This window comes from Octodon degus, unplaced genomic scaffold (genome assembly GCF_000260255.1).
Source record: "Octodon degus isolate 3935 unplaced genomic scaffold, OctDeg1.0 scaffold00208, whole genome shotgun sequence".
NCBI lineage: Eukaryota > Metazoa > Chordata > Mammalia > Rodentia > Octodontidae > Octodon > Octodon degus.
In genome coordinates, this window is record NW_004524784.1 from 3,976,445 (window position 1) to 3,989,498 (window position 13,054).

The window sequence follows — 13,054 nt, forward strand, 5'->3', positions numbered from 1 at the left end:
AAAAAAAAAGGATGAGAATTCAAGCCCACATACCTGCGTTTGTGTGAGGATGAACTAAGTGTACCACAGCAGCTGGGCTGGCATACAGTGAGCACGTGCTACTGCCTCTGTCATAAGTGTCCCCAGAGCACTGGCTGGGGGCAGACACTTAACATGTAATTCTTCGCTCACTTTTACTGAGAACAACATGCAGTCAAGCAAAATATGATTGTTTAACTCAGAGTCATCTAGACCACATGAGTACCCTGAGAAATGGCAGCTGGTGGGGCGCAGAGCAGATTCACTGCCCTGTAGAAAGTTATGCCCCTGCGTGGCAGCCAGAGAGCTCAGCCAAGTAGGAAGAGGAAAAACAGGCTGGACCCAAACCCCAGTCTTTCAGAATTAGCTTTGCCTATTTCATTTCATTGCCAGTAGCAGATCGAAACTACCCCGCATTGTACTTTTCCCTACAGGAAACCGTGATGTTCATTTCTAGTATGTCACCTTCTTTTCCTACAGTACTTCTTATCTTTAAAGTTCATTTCTTTAGCGGTTGCAGATTGGAGAAACATTTAAATACTTGCTGACAATGTTCAAACAATTTTAGAAATAGGTATCCTTTTTTGTTTAGCTCTTTGCAGCAAAGAGCTAACCTGTTTGGCATCTGCTTGTTTATTGTAATTAAATAGCATCTTTTAAAAGTCCAAATTTAGAAAGTCAATTAAGGGCTGATTATTCACATTATAAAAGAAGACTGCTTTGAAGAAAGGTTTACTGAAGTTACCTTTCCAAGGTCCAATTTGCTTTCTTTGTAGTTAGGAAGCTTTGACTTTCAAATCTATGGAGAAACCATTTAGAAGGGAACACATACAAAAATTACATAAAAGTGAAAATCATCTCTAACATCATCAAATACTAACCTTTATTAAGCTGAAAAACATCTCCCTTAACTGTCAGGTTTCTTTAAAAAAAAAAAAAAATCCCACAAAACATAAGTGGTTGGTGTTCCCATCTAAAACTTCAAATTTGTGTAAAATCCAGCCCTGTCTTAAGAAATAATTATGGCTTTTTAACTGGGATTTTAAAGATAAAATCTATGTATTTATATCTGTTCTTCAGAGACATGTAGTAAATTGTACTAGTCACCTTTTCAGGATAAAATACCTGAATTATACAACATAACGAGGGATAAATTTATTTTTGTTAGTGATTTCAGAGGTTTCAGTTCATGGTCAGCTGGCTCCAAAGCAGAAAGATCATGATAGAAGGGTCAGGTGGAGGAAATCTGCACCCCTCAAGGCAGCCAGGAAGCACACAACAAAGGGAAAGAGCCAGAGAAAGAGAAAAGTGCAGGACAGGATTTACCCTTCCAAGACATGGCCCCAGGGACCTGCTTCCTCCAGTTGGGCTCCACCTACTAAGAGCCTGGTGAGCTGCGAAGTCACAGAAAGAGGAATCCACTGATGACCTTACTGCTCGCAGAATCCAACCGCCATTCTTGAGCCCACCTGTGCACACTGCTGCACTGCGGGTGAAGCTCTCTGAATATCCCATAGAGAGGACTCTCTCCTGTAGGACGACACATGGGGGACACATCCTACTTAAACCATAACATGAAGGGAAACTAAGATGAGTCGGTTCACAACCAAATGACAGAAACATGAATCTGTGAAGAGTTAGCAGTTTTATGGAGGAAGGGATCCACTGGTAGAGCACAGGGGATTGATTATTTTTAGGAGGGTGAAGCTACTCTATGTAGGTATGTGCCATAATATACTCATCAAAACCTACAGAGGGTACAACACAGAACACTAGCGTAGATTATGGATTTTAGTTAATAATGCGTTACTGTAAGTTTCCTGCCTGTAAGACGTATCCCTTTGTGGTGTGGGGTGGGATGTTGAAGAAGGCAGAGACTGTGTGTCTGTAAGAGTATACAGGAACTCTATATTTTACTGATTGTGCTGTGAATGCAAAATTATTTTTCTTTAAAAGTCTACTAATGAAAGTGTTAGCATGAAATGCTGTAACACTACTAAGAGGGAAGAGTCTGTTACTTATTGAGTTGGAGGAGGATATGTTGGAGGGAGACAATGAAGGAAGGAAAAGACAGGCTTGAATAGAACACATTATTAAACAAAGGGAAAGGACAGTGAAGAGTTTTGAGGGACCAAACCGCTGAGACTTTGTAAGTGTTAGGTGGAACAGGCTGGTTTCTGCTCTGTGGTACTTAACAGGCAGGAAGAGCTGTGAGCTAGAGGGTGACAACATGCTACAGGGAAAAACCTCTGAGGAATGAGCTCAGGGTAGAATGGAGTTTGAAGGGGGACAGACTAGAGACAGAAATCACAGTGTGGGCCTGGGCACTGGGGTGTAGGGTAGGTGAGGAAGAGAAAGGGAGGGGAGAGGCTGAGAATGCTTCAGGGGGTCACAGGCCTTTGAGAAGACAGCAATGAAGCTATTGCATAAAACAGGAAATGCATAACGAGAAGTTGATGCAGAATATGTGGAAGATGCATTATTTTGGAGTGCACATGGGTTTATGCAAGTTAGATATCTAACTCGCAGTCCAAATGTGATTCTGAGGTTAAAAATATTTAGATGTAATCTGCAAACCAATTTCTAATTGAAAATTTTTTGTCTTTTTTTTGCAATGACAGGGACTAAACCCAGTCCCTTATGAATCCTAGGCAAGCACTACACCGAGTCCCAATTTTAATTCAACTTTAGGAAGAACTATAGTTGCAGGAATTAATAATGTTGCAAAAGGATTCAGAGTGGAAAAACAAAATGGCCAGACTCTTCAGCAAGAGGATACCACAAGGGAGAATGTAAGTGATTCTTACAGAGTACAACGAAGAGGGAAAAGGGAGGGGATGTCCTCTGCAGGACACCCAGTGAAATACTGCTACCTCCTCTCTGCATGACAACTTATTTGGCATGCAGCCCCCTCTTCCACTGCAGAGGCAAAAGAAAAAGCTATACTGTTAATTCCTGGAAGTTTACAACCTAGGATAGGACAGGTAGGCCTGTTCGTTAGGTCTGATATAGACTTTCAGAATAAAAGCTGAGGGTATATGAACAGTTTGCAGGCAATTACGCCTCCTGGCAGCCACACTGCTGCATAGGCTCCTCCCACAAGGACTCTGGTGTTGCCTGTGTGGCTTGCTTTGGCCAGTGTGCCACCCATCTGCAGGTGAGACCAAGTACAAGTCTGACAAGTTCCTTGGTCCTGAACTTCATCCTCATCATTGATTTTATCTGTGATTTACAAGCATTTAAGAGCAGAAATAACCCAGATGACCTCAAAATGAAGAAATTAAAACCAAGAGTGACTCATACCAAAGTAACACAACCTGCTAGTGCTCAGCTAAGTGGGCTTTGGACTCTTAGAAACCTGCCCTGTCACCACTACAGACTCTGCATAGCTTAGGCAAAAAGGACTGTATTCATAGGCTTGTTAATTTCAAGAAAGCCAGCCCTTCTCATGCCCTAGTGTACAAGCTGTGCACTTCCTTGGCCTGTGAGGCTCCATGACCAAATGGAGTCTTCCAGGTGGTCAAGTAACACAGAGGGCAGGTGCAGCAGCTACAAGGGTGCAGCAAGGAGCACCAAGACAAAAATCACAACTCAGTCTATTACCATGAACATGCCTGAGGTGCAGAGCGCACTGCCACAAAAATCCAACAGAATGTTTATTCAAATTTCCTTCTTGACGCATACTTAAGTTATGGGATGCACAGTACTTATATACTAAAAGGACGTCACAGGTATACTTTGGAATGGACATTTTCTGATTCACAGAAGGAATTTTAATAGATAATTAGAAAGTAAGTGCAACAATAGCTTGGTAATGGATCTGCAACTGACAACCATCTCTGGAAAATTTGCCCTTTGGAGATCCTTTGCTTCACAATTCCATCAGTTTTCCCTTCCTCCTGAGCAGTCTTCTGGGCGCTGCGGCTATAGTGGAATTTGTAGCAGTGATTCCCAGTAAGAACCTATGGGGGATGTATTTTGGCTAATAATCTGAAGCAGGGTTCATCTCTTTGGTTGACTGTATTTGGTTAGAATGAACGAATAGAATTAAAACAGAAAGCATTCAGTTTTGATTTTTAAAAAATCCTATATAAAATTAGGGTTAGGGACATTAAAAGCACATCATATGAAATGAAGTCTTCTTGTCTCTATCACACTGCTCCCTTTCTTTGAATAATCTTTTTCTTCATGTATGAGGTTATTTACAACTTTACTGGCAAATAAAAGAATAGAGAAAACACGGCACTGTAGCTGACTGTGTTGGGTTCATGTTCCATTTCAACTGTCCACTGAACTGTCCACAAAGATATATAATACTGAATCTGCATGTGCAGTTCCCTTTGTACAGTACAGTGCCCACACTTTTGGCAGTCTTTAAACCACATAAATATAAAAGAAAGGAAATCACTCTTTGAAAACTGCATTAAATGGTCTTTTAAGTGTAAATTTATGTTGTTCATATTGACACATGCCCAATGAAAACCAAAAGTACTTGAGTGGACAATTCCAATAATCATTTTCTGCAATGACCTTTCTATTTTAATTTATCATGAATTTTTATGAACTTACTATGAGATGCAGCCGAAGTCAGAAGAAAAGACCAGGGAGAATATGATCGAGTTTCAGCTCCATTCAGCTTTGATGGCTCCTGAGCCATGGTTCTGTGGGACTGGGCATAAAGGTGGTGGTGGGGTATGGGGTAGCTCTGGGGTGGGCATCTCAGAGAGGGACCGGCTGCATCCCTGGAGGGAAAGTCCTTCCTGGGGGTGGGATAAGGGAACCTATTTCTGCTTCTCACTGTCATGGTGGGGGTTTCCTTTCCTCTGGGGTTCTTTCTGCTACAAAAAAATAATGATTGGTTTCCAGAGGGGGAAAAATATTTCTTCTTTATGTTTCCTTATTAAGTTTCTATATATGTAAGTATGTTCACACATAGCATCTCTCAGTAACTCTTTGCCTGATCTCTCCATTGAACGTGTTCCTAACTTTCTGTCTTCGATTATTCTTAAAATATGGCTTAAGAATTCCTATTTAAATTAAGTAGGAAACCAAAAGGAAGGGGCAGGAAGAATCCAACAGAAATCTCATGTTCTGTCTTCCTTCCTACTTGCTTCAGATCCCATTTAAATAGTTCTAATAATCAATATTTTAAATGGAAATTATGTTACCACTCCCCTTGTAAACAAGGTTCAATTTTTTTAAAAAAGTTTATTTAATTGAGTGTGTGTGTGTGTGTGTGTGTGTGTGCGTGTGTGTGGCCAGCTCAGCCCACCAGGGAGCGAGGCTGGCTGGCATGTGGTGCTGGGGGATTGAACCGTGGTCCCTGTGCTAAGCTTGTTCTAAGTAGGTGCTTTAGACCACTGAGCCATCTCACCAGCCCCAATTCAATTTTTTAAAGGGAGATAATACAAATGCTTTTGTGTTGTTACTCTACATTCAACTGAAAGAAATTCTCTGAAATAACGTATTGGCTTTTGTTTTATAAAAACTGTATAACACCCCGAAGTTCAAAGGAGGAAGTCTGAAACTCATGGTGCCTTGCATTATTTACTATAGTTTTTCTAGAAGACTAGCAAGTATACCTGCGTTGCTATCCTTCTAATGAAGAACCATAGTTTTTGGTCCTCACAGATTTGTTAACACTTGTTAAAAATTTTTTTTTAAAAAATTATTTTTGTGAACAACAACTTGAATATGTGCTTGTTTAAGAGAGTCACAAGAATTTAGCATGAAGGTGTGTTCCAAGGACCACAGCCAGAGGCACTAGAGCAAACCTTCAGATTCACTTGATTACACTGACAGGAATGGCCAGCCTGCAGTCAGGAGATAAGGAGAGAAAGAGAAACCTTAATGCAGTACATCCACCAAATAAAGATATCAGAGAAAAAAACTTTTAAAGCATATGAATTAGGCTATAAAAGGCAACTATAGGCTACTGGAACCCAAGGAAGCCAAGAAAAAGTGCCAAAAACACTTAGGTGACTGCCTATGTTTTATCATGTGCGCAATAAAATAAAATGTGCAGAGAAACACCAGCTGAGCTTGCCAAAAATATGTTTACTTTATACTTAAACTAAAGGAAGTTAAAAATGAACACTTTAATCAATTTAGTGACATAAAAGTGTATCTCTTTTAATTTCTCCTTTCAATAGCTAGGACTTCCAGGTACCACATATGTATGGTATAACCTGTATTTCCTGCTACTCGTGTGGCAAGATAGAGAGCTGGAGACCAATAGGGCAACTTAGTATGACTCTATCTCCAAATCAAAACTAAAAAGGGTTTGGTGTAGCTTAGTGATAGAGTACCCCTGGTTTAATCCCTAGTGCTACAAAAACAAACAAACAAACAAAACACACACACACACACACACACACACGTACGTTTTTTCTTTTTTAAAAAGTTGTTTTTGTTTTGTTTGTTTGTTGTATTTTAGGGAAGGATGTACAGGGTGTTCAGGGTCTCACTACTAGATCAGACTTACAGTGATCCGCCTGTTTACAGTCTCCCAAGAACTGGAATTACAGGCCCACCATGTCCAGTCTCAACTGCCATCTCAGCACACCCTGGGGGCAGGGCCGGCACTGAGATCAAATCCCCAGCCCCTGCACCTGCTTGCAGAAGCTTTAATCCACTGAGCTATTTGGCCAGCCCTTAAGTATGCATATCTTAACAGTACTCATATTTTCTCAGTTCTAAACTGACATGGAATGAGCAGACAAAAAAGTAATTATACATTCAAGAATGCAAACTAGTAAAAACACAGCATGCACGATTCACAGAAAAATATTAAATTCTAGACCTTCCTTAAAAATGGAGCACAATTTTTTTACAACACAAAATGTTTCTCATTTTATTTAAAACCAAACCAATAAGAAGAGACAATGATCAACCAAAGTTACAACAGGGACAAATACTTTATGGTGTCGTATTAGACAGTAAGATGACTATGGTGAAGAACACTGTATATTTCAAAACAGCTAAATGGGAGGATTTTAAATGTTCTTACCACACCAGCAAATATCTGAGGTGATGGATACACTAAACAGCCCCTTTGATCATTTCAAAAGCATACATGTATTGAAACATCACATCATATCCCCAAAATAGTTATCATTAGCTAATTAAAATATAGTAAATCGTCAAGTAGATTATTTGCTGTGGCTAATTAAAAATAGCTATCGTTTAAAACAATATTTTTAGTGAGTTTCCTTCAATATGCATAAAAGGATTTTTATGCACACCAACAAACTAAAAGGTTGTACTTAATTCATAAAAGCACAAAGTCGCTGTAATGTCTTCATCTGCACAAATTCACAACCCTCGCTTCAGAACACGCAGAACATGGGAAGGAAATTACTATGCTGAATTCCATCCAATATCCAGCTATATTTCAATTTTCAAACTTAATTAAAACTGGCAGTATTACTAAGAAGAATCAAATTTCAATCAAATGGGTGTGTTGTCTTTTTTTTTTTTTTTCCATGAAAAAGCAGAAGAAAAATCAGGATGTCTCAAGCAAAGGATTAACAACTCTCTGATTAGAATCGAAAGTCATGAATTAAACAGGTGTTTTGAATTATTGCATTTATTGAACACAATCCTCTACAGGAAGCTCATTGGATTTTTAAATTTTACAATATGAAAGAAAATATGTATTTGACTTAACTTAATAGAGACTCCAAATTATGGAAGCGTGATGACAGTACTGCATCATGGGAAATTTCCTCCCTTGGCAGCACCAGGTAGTTCTAGCATCCCAGAACACATGGCGACAATTAAGTGCTCTTCCTATAGGAAGAACAGCATGCCCGGGGCTGGACAGCCTGGGCTAATACGAATTGAGATTCTGCCTGAAGAGGGGTCAGCTTGTTTACCGAAGTCAAATCCTGTTCATGGGAATGAAGCATGAAAAAGGCTAAGGAGCAGCAGAATCAGCGGCAGGGCAGCAGCTGAGGCGGGACGACAGGCTGGCTGAGACCTGCTGCCCCACAAAGGATCCAGGGAGTGGATTATGCTGATGTTGTATAATAAGGCAGCACCCAGTGACCCGTGCAGAGCCTGGGGGACTGCCTGCCCTCTTCATGGAGTTCTGCTGAAAGAGACAATGATGACCACATCCTAATATTCAGACTTCTCACTAGATCCAATTTATTTACCTTCTTCTCAGCCTGAGAAAATAGATTCTAAACTCTGATTGACACTAAGTTGCTTAAACACGGCTCAGTTTTGTATTCCCTAATGAAAAGTGGAAATGAAGTGCAGCTGCAACCGAGCGACACAGACCCAGTTAGATGAAAAGGAATGTGGTTTACTACTATTTGTAGACAAACTGCAAGGATGGTCAAGCCTGGTAAGATCTAGGGGGAAATGATCACACCAAAAAGTAACCAACTATTATAAGAGAAACGACAATGATTTGGAGAAAATACACAATTTTATTCATATTGCATTTTGAAAAGAAAATTGTTCAGTGCCTCAAAGTGCCTTATACAGTTAAACCCTACCAACTAGACAATGGCAATCTATGCTTAGTCAGCAGCAGTGTTTTTAAGTTTGTCACCATAACTGTAAACTCTTATATGTTATAATATGCAGTATTGTAGGATCGACAACAGCTTTAGATCTGGAGGGCCCCCAGGAGCCACTAATCTACCATGCTTTATAAATGAAGAGCTTGAGGCCCAAGTCCACTCCCAGAAGTGGCAGATGTAACTCCTGGGACTGCCCAGCAAGCAGCTTCTGCTTTCACCCATAGCCTGCATGAAGGTCCAGCCACCAAGGATGCTCTGCCCCTAAGAAGAGTCTGTCTCTAAAAATAGGTCGTCAGTAAACCATACCTAAAGTGCTAACTTTAAAAGGAGTGACTTCTTTTCCCCTTTAAGAGATTTCATATGCATTTGTTTAACATATACTCAGCTATCTTGTTTGAATGTTCAGCTTACCATCTGTATCCCACACCCCCTGAACCCTAAATCTGCCTGCTTTTCATAGGACTAATAATTCTGTATGACTGTGACCCCACCCCGTGGCCATCACAGAGTATCCCGCTCTCCATCCATAACTGCCCAGTCTAGGGCGGACCCCTGACCCAAGTAACCACAACGGACCCCTGACCAAAGTAACCACAATGAGTCTCTTTTTTTCAGGTCTACCCTGGGGACTTCCACATCCACCTCTCCCACCACTTGATGCTGAGATACACAAGCTGGTTAGTGCCCACTCATCTGGCCTACAGGAGACAGAGAGGACCTCAGCTGTGCTGTAGGCTAAGCCACAACCCCAACTGTGGACCCCAAATCATCCTAAGGGAAACCCTTCTCTCTGTTTAGCCTAAATTAGTTCCACTTAAAACTACAGTCTTGTATAACCTTCAAGTTTTACGGAATTTTCCTTTAAAGATATTTAACATCAGCTGTATGGTTTGAGGCAAAACAATGTATTTGGGCAAATAAAAAGTACTCTAATATAAAATAATATAGGGAAAATATACTAAATAGAAAACAATACATGGATGGACAGGCTTGTCCCAAAGTCTTTTAAGTATACAATTCATTAGAGTAAATAACTGTTCAAAATGACTAATACAGTACTTGGAAGAATTTTTGAATAACATTACATTCTCTAATTATGAGTATTTTAACAGTGCTTGACAGATCTACTCCTCACTGGGTTAAGGAAATAGCACAGTCACAGGAAAACACCTGGGGCTTGGAACAGACTTGGTCCAGTTCAGAGACAGAAACTGCTCTCAATCATTAACTCCCAATAACCTTCAAACCTCCACAGCTTGTTCGTGTTTGCCATTATCAGGGTCAGTTTTCTTTTGTGTGATTTCATTGTCTCCCATTACATCTTAACTATTTTCTCTTTTCCGTCTGCTATGGAGATGAGGGCAAGTTCTCCACTGTTAGGCCTGAGATTACCTGTCTCCTTCATTAAGCCACTTTCCAAAGGCTTTTGGGGTGGGGATGGGAGGTGGAAAGGCCCACTTCTCCAGAGGATGACAGACAGCTCATCAGGACGGGGCCAGAACAAGGATTCTTAAAAGCCTGCTCATTCCTTCCAACTGACTACAAACTGCCTGCCCAGCCTGGAGCAGGAAAACCATGACCTTCAGGCAAATCTGACTGCCTCCTGCTTGTGTAAGCAAAGTTCTACTGGGACTGTGCCATGACCATTTGTTTCTGTGTCATCTATGTCTGTGTTCATGCCAGGAGGGCAGATCTGAGTTTGATAGAGATAGTATGACCTACAAAGCCTAAAACGTATACCATCTTCTCACAGAAAGTTTACCCATAAATCTGTCTTAGGAAGGAGGATTAATGCTAGTAGACCCTCCTCTTACGTATAATGCAGTTGTTACAAGGATCCCAGGCCCCATTCCTGTTTAGTTGCCGTTGAAGCTCTCCTAACCTGCCCTGTACTCCCAAAGCTTTCCCTGGAGCTCTCAGAAGTCATGATCTGTCATTGCAAACCAACCCCCATCTCTTTTCTGAACCTTTCTTTAGATTTTCACACTAATCAAATCCTGTCTGTCCCCACGGATGATGCTTGCTTTGCTGCACTGTCAAGATTTTCCCTCATGGCAGGTGGTGGGGTATGACCATGTCCCTCCTTGCTCATTCAAGACCTCTGCTCCTACCTGCTCCCAAAAACCATCTCCTTTGAGGCACAATGCCATCAATTACACCACACTATTTCTGCCTCCCACAGGAGTCCTGGTCACTATCCTGCTCTCAGGTTCTTCACTATCCTAGAGAACCCTGCCTGAACACAATTTGTTTAATCAGGACCCCCAAGGAGATCTCTAACAAGCAGCTCAAAGAGTGAACAACTCACAAAATCTGGAGTTCTTCTTTACCCTTCAACTAGCTCCTACCCTTGTTGCAGGCAGCCAAATTAGACAGAAATATTTTACGCAGTCAGACAGGGCCAGGCCCTTGAAGGAGATAACACAGAAGACAAGATACCTTACAACCTTCGGAGGGATGGTGAACCCGACCTAAAGAACAAAGATCAAACAAATGCTGACCTCCCTAAAAATTAGCATCTGGGATTGATCCTCACCCTGAGAAAGCCAGGAAGAATCATTATCTGATGGCAACCAGAAAAGGTCCTGTTTCACATTCAGGCCGTCTTGCTACGTGACTCCCTTCCCCATTTGGTCCTGGACTTAATCAATTTTACCTGAGCAATGGTGCTTGTAATCCCATTGTTTGACCAGTTTTGTCCCACCCCACATCCACCTAAGAGAGTTCCCATTCGCTCCACCTTAGCCCTGCATGGTTTTTACGCTATAAAAGTCCCTGGAAAAGACAGCTTCCTGGGGGCCATCTGCTCGGGCCCTCCTCCTGTCCCTCTCTTCCGGACAGGAGTTTTCTTTCCCTCAATAAATACATTCTGCTCATAATCTCTGTTTGCTCCTAAAATTCATTCTTTGGTTTTAGAGAACACGACCTCATCCAGGTCAGGTCAGGAGATCATTTTTCTCCCCATACATTTGGAGGTCCCGATGTCAGTTTTTCTCCATATATCACCCTTACTTCTGCATCTCAGTGAGTGGCAGCTCCATGCCCACGGTGCCTCAGCCCCAAACCCTGCTGTTAAATCTAGCTCCACTCTCGAATCCCGCATTCAAGGCTACATCCAATCTCTGGGATCTTCACACAGAACATGCCCCAAGGCAACTACTCACTGCCCACTCTCTTCTATCCCCCGTCCAGCATGGCCTCCTGGGGTCTTGGATCTCCACACTCACCCCAAATCCTTCTTCATGGACATAAATCTGATTATTTTGCTCCTTTATCTCAACTCCTTCAGAAGACCTCACCTTGGCCCAGCCCCAGATCTGCCCCCAGCTAGCTGGAGCTCACTCTGTCCCTCCTTCTTCCAAGTCTCTCACACTTGCTTCTTCCTCACAAACTCACACTTGACAGGCCCTTTTTTTGGAAGTACCCCACCCCCCACCCTCTCACCTCAGGCTCTGCACAAGTCACCTTAGCAGCAAGGACTCTCCCCCACCCCATCATCCAGCACAGCATCACTTCACTCTAAGGGCAATGGTGGTGAACCTACGTTACATGTGCCGAAGCTGGTTATTTATCATTGAAAGCACTAAAAGCTTCATCATCCCTGCCTACCCTTCTTCTCCAGCTGTACATTGCTATACTGTACCTTACAACTTCATTTGCTTTCTTGTTGCATGTCCCCATCCTAGAATGCAAGTCATGACCAAGTAACCTGATCAGTGCATCTACCTCTCTCCACTTTATTACCCTCCAGGACCTAGACTAGTACAGGACACGTAGTAGCAAAGTGTAAGTATCTGATAAATACATTCAATGACTCAACCCATCAAGTCACTATTACACATTCAGTAGCTTTCCCTAATTGCAGAAAAAAAAAAAAAAAACAAAAAACCAAAAAACACTTCTGTGAATTTGTACATACTCTTAAAAATTCTAAGTCACATGACCTTATTTTCTAGGGCTTCATGCCTACTCATTCTTCTGCTTAGGACTTACTAAAACGGAAAAACAACAACAAAAAACCACCCAAACACCAGGTGGAATCAAAGTCACTATAACTGGGCAGAATTTACATTTAAATTATCAAGTTCCCCAAACAGGGGCAGGTACAAAATTTTTATATATTGCAGTCTCCACAGTCTTTCTGGAAAAACTCATTTTGAAAGAACAATAGTTTTGTTTTGTTTTAAACGTGCAAGGATTAAAAAAATAGTAATTCCTATTACATTGCAAATGTATTTTATGACTCATTAAAAATAAATTAGTGTAGTTGCCACTTGAACATATACTCATATGTGAAATAAACCAGACACACATGTGTAAATGTCATATAGTTTCCCTAGTGTAAGAACTCAAAAGAAGAAATACAAATAGAAAAGTATAATACAAGTAAAAGGAAAGCAGGATCTCAAGGACTTACTAATGAAGAGAGGGAAAGGAAAAGAGCTAGGAAACATGACAATGTCAAGCCATACAGTTATATGTAGAAGATGGGCAAGGCAATG

The 13,054-nt window shown here is 41.2% G+C and overlaps 1 protein-coding gene across 2 annotated transcripts in view; it reads right to left on the minus strand.

Moving 5' to 3' along the window:
• Pip4k2a (phosphatidylinositol-5-phosphate 4-kinase type 2 alpha) overlaps positions 1-13,054 on the minus strand; it is a 180,869-nt gene that overhangs the window by 85,515 nt on the left and 82,300 nt on the right. The window lies entirely within an intron of this gene.